Source organism: Calonectris borealis, chromosome 4, assembly GCF_964195595.1.
Source record: "Calonectris borealis chromosome 4, bCalBor7.hap1.2, whole genome shotgun sequence".
Classification (NCBI taxonomy): Eukaryota; Metazoa; Chordata; class Aves; order Procellariiformes; family Procellariidae; genus Calonectris; species Calonectris borealis.
This window is the reverse complement of record NC_134315.1, coordinates 4,723,967-4,748,847: the sequence shown is the minus strand read 5'-3', so window position 1 is coordinate 4,748,847 and position 24,881 is coordinate 4,723,967. Positions and strand designations below refer to the sequence as shown.

The following is a 24,881-nucleotide window of genomic DNA, read 5'->3' as shown; positions in this document are numbered from 1 at the left end:
ATAAATATATTTGGTTAATGCTCCCCATTTAAGGAATGCATGATGGAGACGTGATCTCCTATGTTAAAGACCAGCATTTCTGGGAGTGTTAAGGAATGCACCCCAATTAAGATTTAATTTGTGAAACAATGCAGAACACAGCTTGCCTTTAAGTATGTCTTGCAAGTATGTCATGCCGCACACCCATGCTGTTCCTCAGTCTTGAAAACCAGTGGTAAAAAAAGGTCATTTTAATAGAAAAGTTATGATTACAACATGGGTTAAGAAAATACCCTTATGATGCTTCTGAGATAACAGAGGGATTCTTGCAATTAATTAATACCTAGATGCATAACAACAGGCTATTTCAACAAGAATAAAAGGTTATTTTTTCTCCTGTTTTGTTGGGGGTTTTTTTTGACAACTGTTAAAGTTGGGGGAATGAGGCAAAGAAAGACGAAAACCACATAAGTATCAAAAAAGAGCGTTCTCTAAGACAAAAGCTGACACAAATTAGTAGTAATGAATTGTGTATACTAGATGGCTAAAATACTGCTGTCCATTTAAAGGATAATTACACACGCAGTAAAATATTTATGCAGAGCACATGTGAAATTCAGTCCCAGATGAAAACCAAGAGGTAATAGAGATTAAATAAGAGAGTACTAGTCTGGGTTTAATGGCTGACAAGCACAATTTAGAGAAAATATTTGTCTTTAATAATTCCTTTCAACAACATGCAATACAGGCTTTTGTTTTGTTTTGTTCATATACCTAAGAGATTCATTCCAAAAAGATCAGAAAGGGTTATTTTCTCAGATTAAATATCATATGGATATCAGAATTATGCTTTGCGAGGGCATGACTTCTGAACACACACAGAGCCATTTAGTGACCCGTTCATGAGAAAGGGCAAAAGTGTATCTACAAAGTGTAAACTCATTTTGGCCTCGGTCCTAAAACTATCTGTGAGGTTTGACCTTCAGAAGAACTTCGCATAACACAGATGGGTTGACTAGGGTTGGCCACAGGAAAGCATTTAACAAGTCAGTGTTGCAAAGCACTCTGTAACGATGCAAAACAAGCCTCTAAATATATCAAGTGAGCTCTTCTCTGCTGAAATATCTATATGTTAATAGCTTGTTCTCTGGGATCAGGAGGTGTTACCTCCAGGAGGGGAATGGATGGAACACAATACAGGGCTTTGAAATTATCTTTTATAATTTCATTTTTTAAATACTTTAACATTCAATTAATCTAATAATTTAATAATTTAATTTAATATTTTAAATAATTTTATAAATTTATATACTTTCAAATACAGTAATTGTAAGGTGGGGTTAGTCTGTACTTAGAGGCAAGCGATGGCGAATGCCAAGTGACTTTGGAAGCTTGGAAACATAGGAAAATTAAGCAAAGGCAACAATACCACAGCAGGACAGTTGTTCTGGCCATTATGTACACCCACTGATGGTTGTAGCCCTGATGTGCATGGACAACATGGGGAGCGGACAACCTCAAATCCATGACCACATCAGGCGAGGTACCTATAAACATTTCTGGTTTTACTAATATCACATGCTCACGCAAAAGGAACTGTGTTTACAAAATTAATAATTCATGGGCTTCTCTCTAGACAGAGAAATCTATTTTTTTTTTATAAAATTGCCTTAAATGCACAACTGTGTGCACATACTTACAGATATTTGTATACTCAAGGATGAAATTTCATTTCTTAGATAACTTCCTAAAACAAGATAAGAATGTCCATCAATCATCTAATATAGCTAAAGAGTAGAAATTTTGGGTAAGAGTGCTTTTTAAAAAAAAAAATATGAGACTAGCAGAATGACTGCCTAGGCCAGCAGTCATTTTGACTGATGAATTCCAGAGCAGTTTATTACAACAAATAGTGTCTCCTAGTAAAATTCTCTACTTCTAATATCATTCTGCTCTCCAAAAACATATATTTTTTACATCAGAAACAAATTGCAACAATACACAGAAGAACAAGCTGTTGCCTCAGAAAGCTATTTCCAATATTCCACATAACTTCAAATTTTATCAAGACAAAAAGAAATCTGGATGACACATATTTATGCATTTCTGTGTGTGTATGTAATGCTTTTATCATTCAAATCCACTATGTTTTACCTTTATATAATCAAAATTCAAAATAGCCATGATTTCTTGACTGACATATTTAATATTTTCAGTGCTAAGAAGGGCAATGCCCAATATTAGGCATTACCTTAAATATCTTATTTCAACTGCCACTTCTTTTTTTTATGCCAAAATTTGTTCAAATTGCAGAACCACACACTTGAAAATAAAATACTAGTATAACAGCTGCTTCCTCAGCTAGAATTTCCCCTGTTTTTATCCATGCATGTTATTGTACAGTCCTCAATTATATGATCAGATCTTAATTTTTCCACAGGACCTCTGCTAATGCGCACAGGATAGATGAGCCCCATTTGTTGCTCAGTTGTTTATACAGCTAAAATATGTTGTTTTCAAAATTAACGTAGATTAGTATAGTAGTCTAAAAATGTTGCTGGATATTTCAAGAGTTTCCTATAAAACCAAAACCACAATTTAGCTGTGAGAAAACATAGTATTTAAGATTGTAGGCATGGCAGAGTAGAACAACTTTTTCTTTTGAAATATCAGAGAGACTGTTGCTATAAGCAAAATGGTATTGTTCAAGTTGGCATTAATATAGGATTTGCAAAATAATGTGAAGTGTCATGGGGATGTTCAGTTATTACCTCTGCTCAGACCTGTTTGCACTTTACAACAAAAAAAAGCTCCCCAGGAGTGATGGGGAGAGGGTTGAGCTGTAGTGATGCTGTAGTGAACAGTATCAGGGAAGTATTTAAAAGTCATTAAATTATGAAATTAATTCACTATTAAGTAAGTATCTGCAGAGAAATGCTGTAGCACAGCAAAAGCTGCTGTGGAAAAATATTTTCTTCCGAATACAGAATATCTCAAAACGTTTTGGTTTGGTATCCTCACGACTTGTGACTTTTGAATTATACTGACTTAACTGGTCTTGCTATCATTTCTGATATTTTTTCTTAAAAGAAAGACAAGCATTATTATAATTGGTTAATTTTGTAAACCTTGAATCTAGCGCGTTAAATGCGACCATGATTCTTCCCTTTGGAAATAAATCCTAATAAACCAACTGGATTTATATCAGCCTATTATATACCACATTCATGCATATAGACCAATTTTCAGTTTCTTGGACTAGAAGTCATGATCACATCTAATGTCTTGTGCCTGACAATAAGTTTATGACGGTGAGCGGAAAAGCTCACTGACTTCGGAGGTCATTGAATGAGATCACAAACTATTTTACACAGCACAGTTATTAGTAAAAAAAAAAAAATGCAGTAGTAAGAATAACAGACAAATACTCCTATTGCCTTTTGTGTTGCTCTACACTACATGGATTTTTCTAGGCTATATTATTCCCCAGATGACACGCTGAAATAAATGCAGAAACTCAGAGCAAATGGAGATTATTTTTTTTTTCCCCACAAGTATTTTAGGCATTTCAAAGTTCAAATTTTGGACTTCGATGCCCCATCCCTGGAAGTGTTCAAGATCAGGCTCGACAGAGCTTTGAGCAACCTGATCTAGTGAAAGATGTCCCTGCCCATGGCAGAGGGGTTGGACCAGATGAACTTTAAAGGTCCCTTCTGACCCAAACTATTCTATGATTCACTGGGATTTGGGCATGTATTTTTGATTCAATATTTTTTTTCCTAATCAGAATAATTGAAATTAATCAAATTCTGCCCTCTGTGTTACTGGAATGAGTTAAACCACTAGTCTAAGGAACAAAATTTATGTTTCTGAAAATGTCCCAAGTTTCTTCTCTGCATTCTCCCATACTATATGGAGTATTTGTGTAGTACCTGTGAGATCCCAGTTGTGCTCTTCTGGGAACCGATGCACAACAGTGGTAGGATCAACTGGGTAATTCAGTGAATTGGAATAAGAATTTGGGCACATATTACATCTCTCATCAGTAAACAAGAGGTATGTATCCACCTAAACTGTAAATAATAACAGCCACTTTGTGATTTCCTGCGTGGATACACACTGTAAAAAATATTAATTTTGAAAGTAATGCATTGTATTTAATTGAACACTGTAAAATCAGATTTACATACAATAATCTTTTTAAAAGGATGCACTGAAAATGAACAGACCTGTTTACTGCTTCATCAACAGAGGGTGAAATACTCTGTTTTGTACATATGATCTGCAAACATTTAGTTTAAAAAGCCAATAACCTAAACATTCTTCTACCCAAGTCTTTTTTAAAATGTCAATTACTATAGCATCAGAGAGCAATCATACAGCTAAATGATGCTTTAACCAGCTTGCTATGATAAATGTTCTATGACTGCAACAGAGTATCTATAAAGTATTTTCCATTTGATCCACTTGCAGGACTTGCATTGAACTAACAAACCAGAGGAGGGGAATAAACTCCTCTACTGATTCCCAGAACACACATTATAGAGTAGGAATATTTCAACAAATTTTGATATTTAATACCTTTCCAAAATTCTTTTCTGAGCACCCTTGTGGAGTGACTCCCGTCTTTATACCCTTTGCAGATAGCATTAGCATACTGTACTGAACATAATAAAGATATGATTCCTAGACATAATAATGGCAGTCTGAAGAGTTTAAAATCATAATATAGACTATGAAAACAAAAAAATGCTGCTTAAAATACACAAGCTTTTAAAGAAATAATACTATTTTTGTGTTATGCTTATTTGTCTTTTGGCTTTATGTCTTAAGGAACTGTGTTTCAAATACTTCTATGCTTGCCCATCAGTTAGAAGTTTCCTTTATTAAAACAAAATTAAGAACAATTTGCATGAAACAAAGATATGGGAATTTAAAGAAACCTTAAATATTTGGAGATACAGAAACAGAAGAGTTAGCTACAGTAATTACAAAACATAAATAATATTTGCAATCTTAATTATCCTCCTACTCTCTCATATCATCAAACCCCTTCCATATTCTAGGGCAGTAACCACCTACTCCCTCAAAATCACTTCAGTGAAGCTTGCAAATGCTATCTAACATTTATTTGCTGTTACACAAACATATGCAAATGCTTATCCATATGTATAAGCACATAGACACACCTCCAGAATAGAACTCAAATCCCTCCATCAAGGTCAGTGTCCTTAGACTTGTAGCTCCCATCCCAAAGAGTCTAATTGAGATGTGCATTACCGTGAGTGGGAAAGGGCAGAGTGAAGGCAGATTAGTAATAACAATATTGTCATAGAGGCTAGTTACAGGCATGATAGCTTGATGGTTTAGTCATTTGTCTCTTCAGCTCCTAGATTCTTACGTCTCTTCTACTTTTTCTTGCCCACATCAAAAGTATGATTCAAGGTTTGCTCCTGTTAGTGGCACTTCTATTGTCTATCGTTTAATTTCTTTCCATAGAAACAATCTCAAATTGACTGTCTAGCTAGTCTTATCAGCAATTTGTCTTACAACAGAATCAAAATTATCTTCATAAGTTCATTTCCCCCTTTCCATACATCCACTAAATAAGCTGGGTTTTGTCTGTTAGACACTCAATATTCTGCAGAACACCTATGTGTGCTCAAGAATTTGTTTCAGTTCCACAACAGTGTGTTTTTGTTCCTTGAGCTGAGATGTTACCATGGTTCAGTATGCTTTCTTATGCCTCCTCGCTCATCCAAGTCATTCCCTTTCACCCATGAAATAGTTTCTGGACTTGCGACCTGCCATCACCTAAAGAGCTCATGAGGCTTCAATGGAGACACCTGGTTTGTTAAGCCACTCAAATGCATTCCCTCAAAATATCTCAGTTAAAACTTCTCCCCTGCCTTGTTGCTTCCATTTCTTTAGTTCAGTGGTGCCCCAAATTTTTGGACCAATTGACTATTCAGCCTTCAGTCTCTCCTGCCGTACAGGATAAAGAGGCTTGTTTTGAATGGTGGGCTTGAATGTTGTTCAATGACTAGTATGACCGCCTTCATAGATAGACATGAATATCAATTAAATCTGGGAAGGAAGCAAAAAATGTATGGGAACATTTCACAAGCCTAGGAAAATATTATTTAAAAAAATTGAAATTCTTTATATTCTTTTTTCAGTGATTTAGTACAGTGATTAGTATTACAGCTATTTGTATTTCTGCAAACATGATAAAAAGAATTGAAACACAAAATGTTGCAAACTAAACAAAATAATAGCATCAGTCATCTCTGAAATCATTATTGCACTTGAGAAACATAATAAAATTAAAGCGTATGGGACTTTCCTGGAAATTTTCCACACAATTTTTTAAGACATCTGTTCAAAGCAGAAATGTAGGGTAAATTTCTGGAGGGGGAAAGAACAAAAAACCCTGTATCTTCCCTATTCCCCCTATAGATTACACAGTTTAGAGCAATTTCTTTGGGGCATTATATGACCTTTTCCGCTTGTATGAATCTCTCCTAGGCTCTGGGGCGCTCACAGAGAAGCTCTGAATCAGCTCTGTGAAACTTTTCCATGAGGAACAGGAATGGACTTTTAGCTTGGCTTTCTGTGTCTACAGACACGGACCCATATTTAACTCATTTGTCCCACTTAAATCAAGTGCTTGTTATAAAGAGACGTCCCCCACCACCCACAAGAACCTGATGCTGACTGCACTGTGAACAAATTTCATTTCTATGCTGATATAAGGATAGCATATTGCACTGATCAAAACCGCATTAAACACTGCTACATTTACAGAGGCAAGAATTTAATTTAAATGTCATTTTAAATTTCCGCTATTAGACTTCCTCACTATTACTGCCCTCTTTTTCTTCCTTATTCCAAAGCTACTGAATATCTTTATGTTCACAGATTTTAATTTTAATTGCATACTCAACTATCTCAAATTATTAAGCAACATACCAAGGTATGGCAGCAAATTGCCATTATACTGTTTTCTCCATATGCTAAGCAGGTCAAACTATACCACCCATATGCTATATTCCTCTCTGCTGTGAGTAAAGCCAATGAATGTGGTCTTTGTATCTCTATAACAGACTGCAGAACTGCTTCAGTAGATCTTGAGGTACCAGCACCCGTTCATAAATCAGTCGTATTGGACACATTTTTCTCCTAAGATTACAAACACTAGATCACTAGACATGTATATTCATATAACTTTTGTCTCCAAAATTAAACTGTTTCTACCAGTCTTATCAAATTCCTGCAACTTTCTCACAATATCAGTACCTGTAAATTTATGGGGTTTTTCCTGCCTTTGTCCAATATTGTATTTCTCCATATCAATAACTTTCTGCTTTAAATGCTTCTGAATCAATTCTGCCTCTATTTTCTCTCTTCTCTCATTACTCACAATCTCGACCTCACAAATTCGCAGCCCCTGCTTTCCTGCCTTTCAAAGCCAGCTGTAATTTCTGACTCTCCATTTAGAATCCGTGCTTTAACCCAGATCCTCACAAAGAGCCCAGGAGCCTTGACCAGCTTGAGCTTATTCTGGCCATCTGAATGTTTGGGATTTGCAGGAAAGGAGAAAGGGTTACAAGTGTTGTCAGTGATGCCTGCCTTAAAATTGCCAATTTACAGGTGTTTTGCCCAGTTCCAGCTCCGAGATTCCATTTTGGGCAGAAAGAGGAGCGTCTCTGGGGTTGCCTGGTTTAGGAACAAAAATACAGGACACAGAAAAGGAAGCTTTAGAGAAAGTACAGAGGGGGAACATGTAATCCATAAGGGAGGAAGTTCATGCCCAAAATACATACTCAGCTGCAGGGCAAAATGGTCCTTTTGGAGGCAGTGGTGGCAAAAACTCCTCTTAGCCAAGCTTTCCCCATGCCTGTGACACAGGTAGGTCCAAGGAAACAAAATACGGTGCAGAGATTTGCTCCTTTATCTGTGATCCATGACAGTGAATGAGTACAAGACATAATGCATCTGCAAATATTCGACTGCCATCCAGGAACTGGTCTATCTCCCTTTCCTAGGTCAGTCAAGCAAGGCATGGTGCAACACGACACATGCTCTGTGTTACCCGTTTCAAGGTATATACAGACCCCAAAGGCATTGGGATCGCCTTTAGGATCTGCCTTTGGGATTGCTCCTGCAAATGTTTCTGCACAGGTGATGCGCGGGTGCAGAAAAGATACCACCTCAAACCCGTGTGGCCGTTGGCATGTGGCCATCTCCCACTGCAGCCTCCCGAAACAAAGCAGTAGGATTGGCTCATGCCCTACAGGAAGGAGTAGTAGCAAGATTAAATAAGAAGAAAATCAAAATTAGTATTAGAGATGATAGATTTTACCATCCCGGGAAAAAATCCCCTAAGCATTTAATAAGGGACATGAGATTTGAAGCTGCACTGGGGGAAATTTCATATTATACAGAGTATTTAAAAACTGTAACATGATTCAGCAAAATACTTCTGTAGAGATTTTAAGCCTCTGATGTCAAAAGGATTGAGCAGAATAGTTCTGAGTCCACCTGCTGCCAGCCTTTTGCAGACCCCATGGTGGATAAGTATGCCTAGAAGACAGCATGACTTATCTGGTCGACCGAGGGATGATGAGATGGGGCATGTGAGTGCCTGCGTGTTGGGACAGCCAGCGAAATAGCCCATGTGTGACAGTCAACCTCTTCTGAGAGGCAGGTTACAACGAAACAAAACCTGAGATAAAAATAAAAGAATGAGAAATACAAAAGAATAAGCCAGGTCTGGACAAGCTGTTCTTTTTTCTTTACATGCCTCATTAAGGTATTACAACCTGGTAGGCATGAAGACCAAATCGCTACGTGGGGATGAGCTGAGAACGATGCGTTTTATGCAACAAGCTACAGAAGAAAAGGGTTGGATGCCTGGGGTGCCAGTTTATGACTTCTGAAGCACAAATTCTCTGCTTCAGCATAGGATTCCTGTGTGGTGTTTGTCATGTTAGTTTAGTCTCTGTCTACCTTCTCTATCTATTTAGAAGCAGGAATATTTCACACAGGTATTTTGAAGACAAACGACATAAAGAAAAATATTGGAAGTGCAAAAATGCTATTGTACTGGAAGTTACAGAAGTACTTTAGATAGCTAGAAGTGTCTAGACTATTAGACAGGTGTCAAATAAATTGAAAGTAATCATATAATAGATTATTCCACACGAGCCAAAGTTTCATGGAAATGTTGTTTAGATAACAAAAAAACGTATCGGCTTATCGTGTGTGTGTGGGCTTGTAAATAACCATCCCAACAAACCAAAACAAAACTCTCTTAGTATATTCCCGGGAGAATAATACTACTGAAAAAAGAACAGAAGCTTTATTTCAACTCAGCAAACCAAAGCTGTAAAAGAGTCTTTTAGCCGAATATATTCTGTATGTATGACGGTCACTGACTAACTGGGATGACACTGAGGTGTTACAGTTTAAGGCAGGCAAATATACATGCAACTTAATGGATATAACATATTCCAAGACTTCACTGAAATAGTTAATGCCTTTGAGAGTCCTCAGGGGCATATCTGTCCAGCTCCATGAATTTTTACACGTAATGCAGGTAATCAGTAATTCAAATGTTATGTCGAGCTCATAGAGACAGGATATATGAATGTAGTATGTCTTCTCACAGAAACTTTACAGCTAGAAATGAGGAGATGTATCTATTTCCATAGTAGAACATTGAAAATATTTTTTAGAAACTTATTTCGTATTAAAATAAAAGTTAAGAAAATACATAATTCAGCACAAAGCGATTTGTGCATTTAAGTGAATGCTTAGCATCATCGAGCTCTATGGGAAAGGCTGTTACACAATTGAAATGGAGAAGATGGGGGCTGCAGTTGTGTAAGCACCCATGTGATCAGAGCAAATAGAAAGAAAATCCCTTTTATTGCAGGTTTTGTTATTTAAATTACAGAGTTTATTCACACTCTACAGACCTTCTGGGCAGGCAGAGGAATAAAGCATGTCTTACATTGCTTGTGACTGTTACCTAAACATTCTTTCTTTCTTATTACAGGACTCTAAATGCCCAGCTCAGCCCTAGAGTGAGAAGGAGAAAATCTGTTTTGTTCTTCCTGGGTCCTGCCTGTGAGCCTTAGATGGTAACGAAGCCAAGTCAGATAACTTCAGTTCAGGCAAAAATTGAGAGGAGAAAAGGAAATTTTGGTGTAGGTGAGTTCTTCTTCCATCATCGCTGTTCGATGTGGATACTTCCTTATGTTACACAGTTTCATTAATATAATATAATTATCCATGCCATATAATGAGTTTGCTACCTAAAAGCAATTCTTTGACTCACTTAGAAATGACACAGAAAGGTCTTTTCTGGGTCCATCAATGTTTCATATTGTCATTAATGACCTAGGTGACAGAACACGGAATACGCTTATTAAATTTGGAGGTGACACCAAGCTGAGAAGCACTGAAAGTACTCTGGAGGGCAGAATAAAAATTCAAAATGATTCTTACAAATTGCACTTATGTCCTCAAAAATTAAAAAAAAAAAAAAAAAAGAGATGCTATCCAACAGGGTCACGTGCAAGACGTTCCCTCAGTCAGGAATAACCAGCTATAAAACACAGAACAAGTAGTAGCTATTGCAGAGAAGGTTCCAGAGGCTTCTGTGAATCACAGACTGAACAGGAGCCATCAGTGTCACCCAGCTGCGGAAAAGGCAAGCACCCTTCTCAGGCAGAAAAACCCAACTGCAGCCAGGGAGATGCCGTTTTCCAAACCAGCAAGGTCTCAGCTCAAATACCATGGGATTTTTTTGGCCCTGTGTACCAAGAAAACGTGGATCATTTAGAATGGATCCAAAAAAGATCAAAAGCAGTTACCACAGATCAGCAAACCGCTCCACCAACAGTAAAAACCTGGATGCGCTGGGCTTGTTAAACTCTCAGCATTTGAAAAGTGAAGCACTGGAATAGATTTCCTTGAGAAATCTTCAGTTCTGGAGTTTACAGGAGGAGCCGATGTGTCAAAAATGACAACACTAATACTGCCTTAGAGCAAAAAGATGGACTAGGTGATTTCTTAAATCCATTGCACTTCTGTGAACTAAGAACGTTTATGTCGCAATGACTTGCCCAGCTATAACCAACAGAAGGAATCACCTCAAGCAGAGCAGAGGGGCTTTTAAACTGTTATTCATAGTGGTTTATATTTCTTTAAGAAGACTGGGTTAGACGGGAACCTCCAAGTAAAAGATTATTTGTGAGGAGACTCCAAAATACTGTCAGGGCTGAGACTCAAAGCTTTAAAGGTGCTGCAGACATCCACATCCCATGATTTTGGCGAGAATCCATTTCAGCTCCAGAGGATCTTTGGAAGATCAGAACACATGTTCTTAAATTCTGTCTATTGTCCATATTCTAAAACAACCAACACTGGTCTAACTTACTTTAGATTTAAAGTAAAAAAAAAAAAAAAAACAAACAAAACAAAAAAAGATTTAAAAAGATAAAAATAAAATAATCACCTAAAATAAGCTCCACTATTGTATTGGACCACTACTGTTTAAAGCCGAAACTAAATGCAGAAAATTCATGCAAAAGCTGATGTCTCATATCTTGATCAAAACTCTGCATTTTTTCCTAGGGATTAAATGCAACATAAGAGAAATGGATCACAGGGACATGGTTTAGTGGTGGACTTGGCAGTGTTAGGTTTACGGCTGGACTCGATGATCTTAAAGGTCTTTTCCAACCTAAATGATTCTATGATTCTACATATACTGCAACTATACATATTTTTTCTATTTCTTGATATTTTGATTAAGATGACTGGATTGCAAATTTCAAATGAAGATGTTTTTTTCTTCCCACTATGTGAAATGTTGTTTCAACCACCTTACAAACTGTCAAGAAAAACTTACTTATACACAGAATTTACTCAACTAGCCTTGCCATGACGTTTTCTAAAGTGGTATTCTCTAAAATTCCAATACAGAATAAACACATTGCAAGAAAGCAAATATATTTTTACAGTCTGCTGTAGTTGCTAAACTGGTCTATTCTGTTTTGTAGAGAAACATCTGGAAAATCTACTTTGGAATGAAAAGTCAGGAGTGTGGTGTATGGTACATAACAAAAGGAGAAGACTTTTTTTCAATTCCTGCAGTTGTTAGGCTAGAAATAGATCATGGAAATGGTTATAGGGAAAATTTCACTGTATATATAAAAATAATTATTTATATTTAATATTGGGCTACAGACATAGCAGTTAAAGTGCAATATCCATTGTAACATTCACCGTTTGATTCAGATTTTAATGCCAACTCTTAGGTAATGTTGCATTTGAAATCTCTGAACATAGCACTTGGGGAAAATCCAGTCAGCAAGAAAAAATAAGATGAGAATGTGAATGTGCTTGTGAGCTATCCAAGTAACGTGCTGGAAGACTTTGTCCTTGACAAGCACAAAGAAAAGCCAAACACCTGTCTGCCTATTATGCATTACCAATCTCTTTTTAATATCAAACACCTCTGCATTTCAGCAAATACTTCAGTCTGTAAAAACACTGAAGGAGAACAAACGCTTCTATACTACTATATTTTGTAAAATTCACACGATCATTTTTTGAAAAATAGACCAATAATGGGAAAGCCAGCACTTTGTTTTTAGGATCATAAATCCAAAGTCTTTTCTAAGTCAATATTTTATCTTACCATCGACATGAGCAGAATTTCCAAACTAGAAAAAAACCCAGTTGTTTTTTACTTCTTGAGGAACTGCATGCTTCAGAAATACTTCCTCATTTGAGTAGGATAGAAACTTTAAGAAACTTTTTACGATGAGGATGGTGAAACACTGGCACAGGTTGCCCAGAGAGGTGGTAGATGCCCCATCCCTGGGAACATTCCAGGTCAGGTAGGATGGGGCTCTGAGCAACCTGATCTAGTTGGAGATGTCCCTGCCCGTGGCAGTGGGGTTGGACTAGATGACCTTTAAAGGTCCCTTCCAACCCAAACCATTCTGTGATTCAATGATTGTTTCAATGATTCTATGATACGGTAACAGGAGAAGCAATGCTGATCTTAACTGGATTACTTATGAGTGAGGACTTGCAGGAGGAAATGGTATTTCCGCGCTACCCCTCTCATAAATACAGTGGTCACACCAGGAAAATGAGCTGTAGGATTTTAATGGCTTTTAGTAGTAGGACCACCACAGAAGTTAGCTTGATGCTTTATTTTTTGCTCCATGTTTTAATTGGAAATAACTGGCCACCATCTCCCTGATGCATGAGATCTTCAGGATACGTTTCTAAATCGCGTTCTTCACTGATGTGTGTGGCAATTCAATGGGTTCTTAGCGGACAAAAATATATAGTCGTATAATTTGGGTGTGGGGGAAGATCTTCAAATGTATGCTCTGCATTTACTAATAGGAGCACAAGGTCTTTTCAATACTGGAATAGAATTTTTGATGAAGTGCCTGGTGGCGAATTTGAAATACTAGCCTGGGGGCCCCAATGAGACATAATTCATTCCAGCAGCTAGAACAAATCTAGCTTCTACATCCATTCCTCTAAAGTCATTATTGACCCAAGGGAAAATGCTAGCCTTAAGCAAGTTTTAATAAAGACTCTGGTGGAGTAGTTTCTGTAGCACTAAATGCGATAATGAGAAACAAGCCACTTAGCTGCAATAGACCCAGGACCTGTATATAACCTGAAAGTCAGTTTTCTGAGGTTCTTGGGATTCTTTCCAGAGATGAAACAGGCATCCAAAAGAGATTTAATTACCTTGCTCACTAATTTGTTACATAAAAATCAGTCAGGCTTAAATGGACCAATATTCTGCTTGTCCTATATGAGCATAATTTATTTTAATACTGTTTCTGTGAAGTAAAAATGTCCACAGACTAATCAAGTCTGGGTTGAAAACCAAGGTTTTTACTAAACCAATAAAAGTGTAAACATCTAAATCTGTCCTTAAACATTGCTCTGCTTTAGAACTTTTTGCAGTTTATTTTAAACAATAAATGTTTGTATCTGTCTGTGACCATAAGACCTAGTATGAAATAGCATCACTGACACTACAGACTGTGGCAGTTCTTAGGCAATTACTGAAAACTCTCTATGGATGAAGTAGGTAAACAACAAAACAAAAACCTGATAAGTAGTATGTATTCTTCTGAAGTTAGATCTGCTTTAAAAAAAAAAAAAAAAAAAAAGTTAAATATCCCTCACTCTGCCCCTTTTTAACTATAAACCACAAAATAAAACCTTGCTAGACACAGTGGAAGTCATTTGAAAATTAAACTACAGTCTTGATACAGAGAGATAGAGAAAGGATCCTTTGTGTGACTGTTATGATCATTAGTCTCCATCGCAGGCAGAGCAATCACAATCTTTTGTGCCTGTTGTTGATGTCTGGCATTCATTCACAGAGAGATGCTTTGTTTTATGTCTTCAAATTCTGCAGGCAAGTATTTAAGTTGTGAAAGTCAGCGGAGGAAAACAGGGAAATAGACTCCTCCGCGTTGGTGCTTTCGTAATACAATTCGTGGGACAGAATAAAAGCACAGAGAAGGTCGGCTGATACAGCAGCGCATTGAGCAAGAGGAGGGATGTGAGAATATTCTCATGTCTAATACAACGCAGTAAACCCCCGGTCCTACTCTTGCCCTCAGCCAGGATGAGCCGCATCTAGGTACATCATCACCATATTCACAAAGAAATACCATTTGCAACTTTTTAAAATCTGATCGAGTATTTACTGTGCATAGCAAAAATAAATACTTTAACATTAAGGATGGGGAGGTATGGACTATACGCTTTACAGTCAAACCATCAAACTTAAAGCCAGTATGCGGTATTTGCAGCCAACCCATTCATTTATTTCACATAAAAAGAAGTTTTGGATACTAATCCTTTTTATGACAACTCCTAAAATATTTTTAAAAGTTATGGGGGAATCAGTGTGTGCTTTATGATCCAGGAGGATTGGTGCTCACAGGCCTCTTTATTTTTTTCTTTTTGGTACCGTGTAAGTTCAAATCAGATACTATGTGGTGATTTCAATAAAAGTAAAATTGAATCACGTTTCTGTGAAACTCGTAGCCATTTATATAGATGAGATGTGGGGGGGGGCACAGAAAATATTTCTAGTTTGAATGGAGATTAAATGTCAAGAAGACTGGAGTTGCCATCTACTGGAGTGTGCAAAGAATGACAACTGACATGCAAAAATCCTGAACTGAAAGTATTAGTCAAAATAACAGTCTAGGTACATTGTATATTGCTCCGTAAGCAGGAAAAAAAAAAAAAATATAAAGGAAATCTCCAAAGCCAAGGAATTATTCTCCACTCTCAGCTTTTGAAAAGTCGGAAGATGCACGAGGAGGCTGTGTTAAAACAATCCCATTTGCCTACGCTTTTTATCCACATTCAGCAAAAGATTATATTTATCACTCCTCATCAGAACACAGATAATTCCACTTTCCAGCTTCAAAAGCACAAAACAATGTCAGAATCTAAAAAGGAGAGAATGTTAAATTCTTCAAATCTGAGCATCTACTCACCGCTGCATTTTTAAACCACCACTTTTTAACACAAGATAATATTATGGAATATCTTCAGTTGATGAAACACTGACAAACATAAAAAAATCTTCTTAGAGTTGCTTATCATCAAAGACAGTCACTCAGTATTCATTGTGCAGTTCCAATAATGTGTAATAAGTTCATATGCACGAAAAAAAGTATTCACTCTTATGTTTGTAGATGATCTAAAGTAGAATTTTTATTTCCTACATACAGGTCTTGCAAAAGACCAATTATTTACATAAGCAAATTAATAAAATAAGTGTTTACAACCAGACAGAAAGACAAACCAGACCTCTCCAGGGCAGTTCAGAGGAGAAAAGAAAGCAAGAATGTCCTTAAAGCGCTGTGAATGAAATTACACAAAATTAGCAGGAGACGTGATGTTGATGACAGCTACAGCCTGGAAATTCAGTGTATCTGTAGACATGAGCACATGTCCCACCTCACAAGACCAAAACCTAGTTAAAAACTATACATATGCACTGGGATTGTTTGAAAGCAGTTTAATATTTTCCCATATTTGGTGAATATGTTTATTAGTCTCTTACTAAATGTAGAGTATGAAGTGACTGGACAGAAGTATCTGACATGTGAACTATGTTATTATGATTAATGGAGTTCATACATAAAGGGTTATTTCTCTGGAAAACGTCAGATTGAATAATTACTGGAATTAATCCCAAAGGGCTTTAGAAAATTTTCTGCCCAGCTTCAAGTCACATTTTTATCACATTATTCTTTTGACTAGAGGGCGATCTTTAATTGCAGTTTTAAGTAAAACAAGTACTGTAAGCAATTCATCAAACATTATGAAAAATGATGTATTTCTCTAACAGTCCTTGAAAGTAGCTAATTCACTTTTTGCCCTCATCTCTAGGCAATATAGCAAAATCCAATCAATAAATAAACTGGTTTTGTTCTGCCTCTGAAACAAAAAAGCATACTGTCCCTATTCTTCATGCATCAGGTTAGGTATAAAATATCCTAGAATTGATATATTGGAATATTACTGGCAATATTATTAAGATAAGTAGGGAACAAATGATAGCATTATTTGGTCTCTTGGATTTCTTAAATCTAATCAGTATTTAATGGATACAATGGTGCCAACAAATCCGGAAAGTCAGAGAACACATCTCAAAAGACTCAGAGCTGAATGTGTTTCAGGGAAGTATCCCAAGGTCAGCGTTACTTTGCAGTGCTGCAGATGAATCCAACAGACTCCACGGTCCAGCAGACTGAGGACCAAGAAAAAGCAGCATGTAGCAAAGGGTTGTTTGGTTTCTTTTTTTTTTTCTGTGATAAATGCTTTTATAACTGCTGTCAATACTATTTTCTTTGGGCAGAAGGTAAAGAAACAAATACCTCCCAACTTCATACCTCTGGCACTAGGGAAGATTCTTCCCACTACATTTTCAATGCCTTCTGATGCTCATTGCCTTCCTGGCCCTCATGGCCATGAAAAGAGCTAGAAGTGGCTTCTGCTGACTTAATGTCACTGCATGGTCCAAGCTCAGCTAGCAAAATGGCTGCAGACAGACAACGTGACCAAACCTCAGCTGTATAAATTACATATCTGGGAGCATTGTAATTCACTAATTCTTGTCCAACAATTATTGCCTAGAACACCCACGCTGTGTTGATTATTATCATATTCATCAGGACATAGCAAAAGATAGTCCATGCTGGGCATTATGCAGGGCCATAGAAAGAGACAATCCCTGAAATTAAGAGCTGGCAGAAGAAAAAAACCCTAGTTGTAGGAAGAACAAGGGATAGAACAAGCAAAAAAATGATATACGATTAAAAGAAGCAAAGTGAGGATCAGGACACATAGTACTGCTTCCAGGATTAATTTTTTTTTTTAAAGCTAGGTATCTTTAATGCCTCTCTGCTCAGACACCACTAGTTCCTGGTTTTAAAGTACAGAAGTGATGCCCATTTGCCGTTCTCGCTCCCCTTCTGATCTTTGTTGGCATATTTGGCAATCACTATCGTAGCTTGCTTAATCACCTTTTGTCCCCTACCTGCCGATTCCCCAAACGGGACCCCATTGAGCAACCTATATGGTGATACCAGTACAGATTCGGGGGGCTGAAGGATCATGCTGGGGGAGATTTGGGAGCAGCTTCTCTGCCCAACATCCACAGGGCTGGGGGCAGAAGGGGAATCATGGGGTACAACATGCTGTGGGACATGAACCCTCAGCCAGCGTTTATAGACCACACCAAAGAGGTGCATAGTTCAGGAGTTTCACACCAAGGATTTCTCACATCTTTAGGACTGCTGTTAGGAACATTACCGATGTAATCATGAAAAATGATTATTCTTCCACAGCCATGCATGCAACATACAGCATCCACTTAAATACATAAACACCTTTTCACAGACAAAAATCTCTGAATAATGGGGAAAGAACTACAATATATCTTGAGCCACAGGCATTTCACAGATACTGACCTTTGATTTTGATTTAGAGGCTCTAACTAGTAAAGCTTGGCTCTACACCAAATCTGAAGAAGAAAATCAAGCACACTCTTGTCAAATTATAATTAATTTGCACTTCAAAAAAAGAGCAGAAATAAGCCAAGTGTTCTTTAAAAATGGTCTCTAGAATTCAAAACACACAGTAAAATGTCCTATATCTTGAAAAACAGGCTGATCTTTTCCTGTCTTTTCAAGTTGATTATGCATCTTTCCACTCATTTAAAATATAAATTGAGTCTTAAGAAACAATAAGCTCTTCATTTTACGTGAATATTAAAGATTCAAAATTACAGCAGTAGGGAGGAAATATGACTTTGAAACATATCTGAGGTAAACCCTACAGCTTTGTTACTATTTGCCCCCCAAATCTGCTGTTTCACCTTTAAAAACATATATAATGCGAGGGTAATTTACGTTCATATTGTTGTATGTATGTTGAGAATGTGGTTCGCATATGCTGTCTATAGCTTTGCAGGCAAATTCAGGATCTTTGGATATGTTAATAGAATTTACTATACCTTTCTATACATTTATTGAAAGTAAAGGAGCAACACCAAGTTTTGATTACATTGTACATTTCTTCCTTATAAGACATAAAACGTCTTTAGCACAGACACATAAATACATTGAAATAAAACCAAACAAGAGTCAGGAAGGCACATTTCCAAGACTGCCATTGGATCTCACAAAATTAAATTAGCTGTTGAGCAAAGCTGGGTTTCTAAGATTACACATACACCACACACAAACCACCCCCACCATATGAAACTGTTCAGTATTGCCTCAGTATTTTTAGTTTGTTTTTTTTTTTTTAAAAGGTCAGGTTATTCTCTTTTTTTAGAAGGCGTGACTATCTTTTGTTATGCCTTTAAATATGTCCTTCTGAGACTCCTGACCCGTGATTATTGCTCTTAGACATTACATCAGTTGCAAATAATACGTAATGAAGCCATAAATATTTCAGGTAGTCAACAAACCGTCTTCTTTAAGTTTGCAAAAATCACAATGACTTCTATCTGAAATGTGAGCCTTCAACCTGGTTTCTGCATTATTACTTCTATGTATGAGCTAATGATTCAGATTCCCTCTAATCTCCCAATAAGATGAAATACACAAACAACCAGTATTTCAACAAATTTTATCCTACATTTTCCCTTCAGATTATGGATATCATCAGAGCAGAAGGATGGAAACATAAAAGTCCTGCCTTCTCCATCTGCCAAAATATACCAAGAAGCACACATAACTGAGAATAATACAGTCTGCCAAAGATCCTACTGCCTGTTTGCTATAGGCGCTCTGCTACAGCCCAACATCTATTTCCATGACTACATAATCTAGCTCATATTGTTCAGGTCTTCAGTAAATCCAGCAGTCAGATCTAAGAACATTTCAAATCATATTATTTCCAGGTAATGTTATCCAAAAGCAGAGTTTCCCTGTAAAACTCCCTTCAGAGTCAATTCAAATGGTACCCTCTGTGATGGAAGAGAATTCAATGAAAGTCTTTATTCGATTTCAAAATACTAGTTTAGCACCAACTTTACCACCAACCTATATTTCTTGCAATAATGTACCTACAAAGGCCAGCATAAGGTTTGTTATCTTTTCTGATTGTGCTTTAAAATACATTTGGAAAGGAGCAAAAGAAATGGATTAAGAACAACTGATTGTCTAATACTGAGGAGAACAGATTTTCTGCTCTGGGAAAATTTTCTGAGAGCAGTTCATCCATTTGCAAAAAGACTTTCCAGGAGACTGCCAGGAACAGCTTTTAACTCGTTCATCCTAGCTTTTAAGAATTGATTTCATAAATTCCTTTCAATTCTCTCTACTTCCTGCACCTTAAAAATCTGAAAAGTGTTTACTGCCACTAAAGTTATGTCATTGATAAAAAGAGTGAACTGGTTTGCATCAAGAAGGCTATCCCAACATCACACGACTGATTTCTCTACAGCTGGAGTTTGTTGGCATGGTTATGCCTGCATCCCCAGGTGGGACTTGCCAGCTTTCTGAGGAACGTAAGTTATTCTGGAGAAGGACACAAAATGCCAGTGTCCCCATGGACACACGATGGGTTTAGGGCCATAACCGATTTGGCTATAGAGGAGATTTTTCACAGTCCTAACCAACCCTGGTATTGTGTCACTTTGTGGTGTATTCATGGTTGCACCATCATCCAACCTCTCACAGGCTTGATGAATCTGAGTAAATACACCAAGATCAACCAACGAACCAACCAACGTGAGATGCAACGGCATCAATACCCATCTTGAATTAACTACATCCATGTAAGAACAGAATCCTTTCAGTAAAAAGGAGTCTTAACACACAAATAAAAGACCATTTAGCATCATAGTTTATTCAAAAATAATCCTTACAGATTAACTAGCAACAGCAGAAGAGGGCAAATTAGATGTATTCTAGTGTATGGATAAGCTGTGGCTCTCTTTGCTCTCAAGCTAATTGGAAATCAATTACAGTTCATTCACTGGCACCTCCAGAAATGCTTGGGAAGGTCTTGAGACGAAGCTTTCTGGAGCGTCTAGCTTAGCATTTTTGAAGGTGGAACTAATTGATTTCCAATTAAATATGACTAACTAAAACCTTTACAACTGCTAACCATTGCGGTCTACACATGCTTCCTCCAAGACTTCCCAAGGCATTTTTAGAGATGGAAATTAGCAAGAGTTAATAAAAAAACAAGGTTTAAATTTCCATTTTCCCTATAAACCAGGAGTTCCAACAACCCCGTAACTTGACTGTAACACACCAGTCTTTGCTTAACCAGGATGCTACATGGTCTTCAGCAATGTGTTGATTAATCACAAAAGGATAGTTTTTACTTGTCATTTATCCATTATACCTGGACATTCACAACCGATAACACTGTCTAGAGCTTTAACAGCTACTTAAGAGAGTCAGTAACTCTTTAGCTTATTCAAGTAGTCTATCAGTAATGAATGGAGGAGGGAGACACTTCATCTTACCACTGATGTATTTTCCCAAAAAATTGACATTTCCGCACTGCATTGACAATTCTTGCACATTGGTCTTTATAGAGCTGTACACGACTACCTGCTATTGAATGTGGCTGATGACGAGAACGGAGTGACTGCAGTGAGACAGAAAAGTGTTTATCACATTGTCAAAACGATAAGATGATTTACGTAAGAATATATATTATTTAAAGGCAGTAATAAATCCAATGTGTCTCTTCTGCCCTGCAATAATTTAGTGGTAGTTATCATTATTACTTTGACATCTTGAATTGCCAGAAGTATTTTGGTCAAAAGCTTGGATAATATGCTGCATTTCTATATTTACTAAAAGAGACATGTTACATAGATGATGGACTTCTTATCAGCCGAAACCCTGAATTCTATATAGAAGGGACAGCCGGCCAAATGTTAGGGATGACCAAGATATAAATACTAGAGAAATAATGGATTTAATTTGCTTTACTTGAAGTCATGTCTTTTTCTTCTCTTTTCTGTTTTTAAATGTTTCCTTTATACAAAATGTCATGGTTCAGTGCACTTGAAAATTAAAGACTACCATATAAGATCAAGGTTTGAGTCTGTCCATTCATGAAAGGAAATTAAAATCACCACTAAAAGTCCCACTTTTTATTATACCGATAGAAACCACTCAGAAAATACCAGAAGGAAGAAATATACTCAGTATTTAATATACTGTTTTGTCTTTTAGTATTTTGTTGGGTAATATATTAAAACATGTATATACGCACAGTTAGACATTAGTGGCCAGATTCTGATCTTATTCACTCCGTCCTAACGCCTGGATTGCAAATTCAGGCAGGTTAAATATCTAGGTACAAACAAATGCCATGCAATACAAGGAATTAGTAAGTATGAAATGATTCTAAGGCTAGTTAAATGATACGTGACATTAATCTGAACACAATATTAAAAATGTGTAGGCTAAATACACTGAAAAATGTTTTCCTTTTTCAACTTGAACAATTTTGACAATCACTGCAGGGTGTTGCCAGTGAATTACACTTGTGATGACTCCAAGAAATAACTTCCCAGCTAAACTTTCCAAAACTCATGTTGTTGTTCTGTAACCTACTTTACATCGATTTAATCAATCTCCCTTAAACACACAAAAACTTAGTTTGCGCTTCTTAAAATGTTTTATAATAGCACATTTAATAAAGCTAATTTAAATCTGCTAATTTATAGAGATTTGCCAGAGGCTTTGAAACTTCAGAAAATGTGTAAACTTAACGGTTTGGCTGTGATAACAGCTCAGACAGTGGAAATTAAGCCCTTTGCATTACAATCATGTTCAAAGTGGATTCCTAGTTTTATTGCAAAAAAAAAAAAAGTACATTTCAAAATTACAGAAGAAAACCAAATTTACAAAAGATATTTCAGGACTAAGACATATATTCACCCAAGTTTGTCTTTTCAGATCCACGTGCCACAATTCTTGAATTTGGTCACTACTCTGCCTCAACATCACAGCCCCAAACATACGTTGAGGTCTCTCATTTTAAGACTATCCGGATTCTTTTTTACAAACAAATTTGGACAAATAAGAGCAGAGTCTCTCATGCAATAAACCTCTGACAGAGCTGTGAGATAGCGTGCTTAGGGCCATTAATTCTGGGTCTCTAATTCTAGTTGTCAGTCTTCCAGCTGATGCTATATAGGTTTGGTACTGTCTGCTCTAATTTCTACCTCTGGAAATCAAATTATAATAGATTATATGCCAGTGTGGGAATAGGCAGATTGGTTAGGATCCAGGCTGTATCCCAGGTGATAGCAAGAAGGAGCAGTGAAAAGTTTTCAGCTCTCCATGGGGATGTATCAAGGAGTTTCATCTCTACTAGAGGAATTCTTCACTTTATACATAGCATTTAGATGGTAACTACGTGATCATTATCATCATCTGATTTGCAGAAAATGTCAGCTTTCCTTGAAGACGTAGTTGAAATTTTTAGGGCTGCTGTTGCAGATCTCTCCCCAAATTGTTACATGGGAGAGGGCAGAAAGACCTACTCCATGAAGACTCATAGGGTGGCTATCTTTTAAGGGATACCACCTTATCATTTTGAACCTTTTTTCAGTATCTGTAAAGTTCAAGTCATCTTTTTAATTTTTTTTTCCTGCTAATTACATCAAAATATTCAGAAATGTAATCCAGAATATATCTTGGACAAGTTTTTTTTTAGTCTCTTCTCCTGCTTCAATACTCTTTCTCTTGGTTCCGTCATTGCTTTGCCTCCTGCTTTTGTGTACTGAGAAACAGAATTAAGGTGTACTGCAACCAGTGGACACTTGCATAAACAGCCTGCTTTGAATAAAACAGCATGATCTTGGGAGAGGAAGAATACATTCAGCTTTCCTGCCCCAATGCTAAAACGTATAAGAGGTTCATATACTATTAAAGCATCACGGTTTTGCTTTGAGACCACTGAAATGCGAAGGCTGTGAATAGCAGAAAAATGTGAATAAACTGAATTGGGAGCATAAAAGCACATTGATTCCCAGGTTCTGAAACTGCAGTCAAAGCGTTTTATATTTGTAATTTATTTAAGACTTTTTTTGGCAAATACATTTGAAATGAATCTCTTTCACACATCTTGATGCACGAGAGCTTAAGTTTTCCAGGACTTCTGTAAAACAACTTTTACTGCATCAAATTACTGCATTCCTTGATCTCTACCAGCACACGCTCACAGTAGCCAGCCGCACGCAAACACAATGAACAGCTCTAGGATTTCGTAACTCTGCAACAGATACTTCAAAACGAAGATTTTTTTAAATTAATACGGTTGTGAAAAAGAAAGCAAATGTAAACGTTTTGCCCTGCCTCCAGCATTTCACAACCGATGTTGACTTAACATTAGCATGATCTTCTGCAATACTTGTATTGCCATGTGAAACTTCTTCATAGAGAATTCACGCAGAATCGTGAGCTGTCAGCTCTGATCTCATTCACCAGCACACAGGCTTTAAACTCTACTTCATAATAGGAAAAGATGGCCAGTGTTTTCCTGACAGAAGTATCGTATATTTTTCAGTCAGTAAAAATTACAGAGAGAGCTCACTGTCGATGCATTTCCCATAGATAATGAGGACTACAAATTATCAGGCGAGGATTTTTTTGGTACATGGAAGAAAACTCAGCACAATCTGCAGAACCTGTTAACTAATCGGGTTTTAAACCTCTTCTTTGCATTCTGCCGACATGGTCAGAGTAACATATAAGTTGATCTTATTCCAAAAGCACAGTAATCTTTATGCTGCAAGAATTATAGTTTTGTGTGCCGTAGCGTACATGCAAAAAAAAAAAAAAAACAGCCTTTAGGAAAGGCATATCCTGAACACACACAAAATATGCATGATGGAAAAGACGAAATGTAATTAAAGCTTATATGAAACCAGACATTCCTATTTGCAGAGCTCTGGCTGCATTTCTATGAGAAAGAATGCACAGAATTTTAAATCATGCTCTATTTAGACAATGTCAGAATAAAACCACATCCCCCCCCCCCCCCGCCCCCCGCTGGCTCCCCCACCCCAAGACTCCAAAAGGCAAATCTCATCATCAGAATTAGAGAGAAAAAGCAATCCAAAGATACTGGTTTACATATTCCTTCCCAAACCAAAAAATCAAGTATCTCCCTCTCCCGGCTAACAGCTTATAAATTCAGACTTTAAACAAAAGCAAAAAAAAAAAAAAAAGAACCCTAATTCTCAAGCTTCCTCCTTAGCACTGCCTCGCCGTTGATGATTTGCGCGGCTGTGTGTGCGTGCGTGTTTGAGCAATGGCGAGATAGGC

The 24,881-nt window shown here is 37.0% G+C and overlaps 1 protein-coding gene across 2 annotated transcripts in view; it reads right to left on the bottom strand.

The window, feature by feature from the left end:
* CTNNA2 (catenin alpha 2) overlaps positions 1-24,881 on the bottom strand; it is a 527,667-nt gene that overhangs the window by 134,882 nt on the left and 367,904 nt on the right. The window lies entirely within an intron of this gene.